The sequence below is a fragment of the Apis dorsata genome, unplaced genomic scaffold (assembly GCF_000469605.1).
Source record: "Apis dorsata unplaced genomic scaffold, Apis dorsata 1.3 scaffold_161, whole genome shotgun sequence".
Lineage (NCBI taxonomy): Eukaryota > Metazoa > Arthropoda > Insecta > Hymenoptera > Apidae > Apis > Apis dorsata.
Genome location: NW_006263450.1, coordinates 680443 through 684160, shown reverse-complemented (window position 1 = coordinate 684160; position 3718 = coordinate 680443). Strand labels below are relative to the sequence as shown.

At 36.8% G+C, this 3718-nt stretch overlaps 1 long non-coding RNA gene across 1 annotated transcript in view; it reads left to right on the top strand.

Annotated features, from left to right (window-relative positions):
- Positions 1-3247, top strand: part of LOC116185329 — a 9614-nt gene extending 6367 nt beyond the window's left edge. Inside the window, exon 2 of the long non-coding RNA XR_004150164.1 lies at positions 3070-3247. This is a non-coding gene — a long non-coding RNA (uncharacterized LOC116185329). The remainder of the gene's footprint in view (positions 1-3069) is intronic.
- The last annotated feature ends 471 nt before the right edge of the window (positions 3248-3718 follow it).

Genomic DNA, 3718 nt, shown 5'->3' with positions numbered 1-3718 from the left:
CGTAGCGCCTCGATCCCCTCCCCTTCGCGGCGGATTTCTAACTCGCTCCAACAGGAGCCGTTTCAACTACTCGTTTTCGTCGCCCTCCCCGCGAGTTTCCGTCTTGGTATTTTCGTCTTTTCCACGCATGACAACGCACGGCCGTTGACACGGTTTATTAGATGATTGCTCCCCTCTCCTCTCCCTCCCTTTCGAATTCTTTGTTGTCGTCGAGAAGAAGGAGGAGGAGGAGGAGGAGTGGGCCGTTTAAAGAGATGCTCGAGATCGTCTTATGTATGTCTTGGGGGAGGGGTAAATGTAAGGTGGAGGTTTCGTATATTGGGTGTAATCGGTTTTGTTGCTGCGTTGAACTCGTATCAGATTTTTTTTTTTAAGAGGTGGTTTTTAAAAGTGTCAGAATAGACGAGTTGAATATATATATGTTACGTATATATATAAAATTGTGTAAATATAAAATAATGTTAAGGAGAATATTTATTCGCGAAAAAGGGATAAAATTATTACGATGTTTGATGAATAAGATGCAAATTCTTCTTCGATGGATTAACACAGCGGATGACAATCATATTCAGGATTTCATATCCTTTTTATTTTTTACGATTATTGGGAACGTTGAGAAAATTGTGTGTTTTCCTTTCGAGAAAATTAAATATTGCAATTTATTGAGATTGAAATGTAATTACACGCGCTTATTTATTTTCATGCCGTCACTTTAATTACAATATGCAAAATAGATATTACAGGTCGATAGTTCTAACAGTTCTTAAGTTCCCCATTTCGTATTCACGCGAAATTTTATTTTCAAAAAAAAAAATTTTATTTTCGCGAAATACAATATATCCATAGAGCTGTTGAAAAATTCAATGTTAATTTGATCAAAAAAAAACATTTTTAATACGCTTAATTAACTTTTCCAGCAATCGTTTTCTTCCATTCTCCAAATTCGTTCCCTTAACTTTCTCTATATCCTCTCGAAAAATTACTGGCCAAAAAAGAAAAACATCTCTCGTCACCTTTCATCCTCGACCGGAAACAAAAATCTCTCAATCTGTTCCCCCTTCCCGAATATTCAATAAACACGATCAAACAGAAACTGGCCTGTCAACGCAAAAGAGGGAGAGGGAGAGAGAGAGAGAGTCGGGACAAAGAGTCGGTCGCGGGATTCTGGCTCGCCTTGACGCGGAGCCCCCGTCAAGTTCCTGTTTCCTTCTTCAAGGTCCGCCGATGGCCGACGTCTGAGTCAACGCGCTTCCAACCCGGTGTCCCTCGTGTTTTTCCGTCCACTGCTCGTGCTATTTCTCAATGCACCCGGGTACATTGTTCCCCATGTGATGACCCGAGCCGTGCTCTCACGGCCATCGAGATGATCGAGCTTCCTCCCTTCCACCTTCTCCTGCTTCCTGCTTCTTTAAATCGTTTCGTTTTCGCCCAAAAAAGGGTGGAGGATTCCAGTTCGCTTCCATGCGATTTCTCGACGATTTGACAAAGATTCCAAGAGGAAAATAACAATGAGTTAATCGATAGAAGTTCATACATATAAAATTGACAATTAGATGATTATTTTTATTTAAAAATCGGTGAAAGTCATGGATTGAATATGGTATGAAGAAACGTGAATCAGAGTTTCGTTTTCGCCCAAAAAGAGAGGATTCCATGTGATTTCTCGACGATTTGACAAAGATTTGAAGAGGAAAATAACAATGAGTTAATCGACAAAAGTTCATACATATAAAATAAAAATAGGCAATTAGATGATTATTTTGCTCTAAAAATCGGTGAAAATGATGGATGAATATGGTATGAAGAAACGTGAATCAGAGTTTCGTTTTCGCCCAAAAAGAGAGGATTCCAGTTCGCTTCCATGCGATTTCTCCATGATTTGACAAAGATTCCAAGAGGAAAATAACAATGAGTTAATCGACATATATATAAAATTGGCATTAGACGATTATTTTGCTCTAAAAATCGGTGAAAATGATGGATGAATATGGTATGAAGAAACGTGAATCAGAGTTTCGTTTTCGCCCAAAAAGAGAGGATTCCAGTTCGCTTCGATGCGATTTCTCGACGATTTGACAAAGATTCGAAGAGGAAAGAAACGATGGGTTAGTCGACGAAAGTTCATATAAGTACAATTGGCAAATAGACAATTATTTTGCTTTAAAAAATCAGTTTTTTAAGAAACGATGGATTAATGAAAGTTCATACAATTGGCAAATAAATGATTATTTTTATATAAAAATTGGTTCTCTAAAAAACGATGGATTAATTAACGAAAATTCATACAATTGGAAAATAGACGATTATTTTTATATAAAAATCGGTGAAAACGATGAACTGAATAATGAATGAAGAAACGTGAGTCAGAGTTTTGTTTTCGTCCAAAAAGGGTGAAGGATTCAATTTTTCAATGATATGACAAAGATTCAAAGAGGAAAGAAACGATGAATTTATCAATAAAAGTTCATACATGTACAATTGGCAAATAAACGATTATTTTGCTCTAAAAATCGGTGAAGTGAATATTGAATGAAGAACATTGAATGAAGAGTTTCGTTTTCATCTAAAAAGCATGGAGGATTCCAGTTCATAATGCAATTTCTCGACGATTTGATAAAGATTCGAAGAGGAAAATAACGATGAGTTAATCAAGGAAAGTTCATACATGTACAATTGGCAAATAGATGATTATTTTGCTCTAAAAAACGGTGGACTGAATGTCGTATGAAGAAACGAAGAGTGAGTCAGAGTTTGAGCTGTGTTTACTTATAGATTGTTTATAATGGATGAGTCATCCCGATATTTCAATCAGGGCGCAACACAGTCAGTCGGCAATTATTCGTTAAATTAATCTTATCGCTGATTATCCGAATCTTTTTTGGAAAAGGAAAAAAAAAGAAAAAATTGAAATGCATATGCAACAGAAATGCATACTGGAAAAATCGATAATAATATTTCCAGCTTTGAAATATTCTTCTCTCTCTTTCTCTCTCTCTCTGGAACGAAGAAACACCACGTGTCCATTTCTCTCTCTTCATCTTCTTCTTTCTCTTCTTCTTTCCCTTTCAGATCAAGTCGCAAGATCAAGGATAGAATTGCGAACAAGGAAGCGAGGATCCAGGGTTAATAACGTCGAATATGGTGATTCCTGAGCGGTGGATCGGAGGTGGATCGTTAATGGAAGAAGGCCCGTCGTGATTTCAATCAGCCTGACCTCCGATTTCCGACTTCCCTGTACGTGATTCGGTCGTCACGGCTTCGTGACTCCAGCGAATCGGTAAATATCTGAACAACATCGGGAGCAACTCTTGACTAACAACTCTCCCTATCCCTAAAGATCTTGATCTCTGTGTCGCGTTGATCATGAGAATTCCTTTCTCTTTTCTTTCTTTTTTCGATTTCAGATCCAGCTTCATCCGCGCCTTTCCTCTTCGAAGAATGCGCGGGAAAGGGAAACATGTTTGAAAAACATAATTTAATCTTCCGTCTCCTTACTAAACGTAAGTACACATCGAATTAAACATATCATAAAATTAACTAAAATTAATTAAGATTATTAAAATTTATTATTTTTATCATTAATAATGGATTGGAATTTCTTTTATATATTGAATATATCGATTCTCGAGTGAAATTTTCTGATCTAAAATCTGAAGAAAGATACTTGAAAAAAATTGAAGCGACGCATGGAAAAATCTAGGAAAAGAAAGAATCCTAA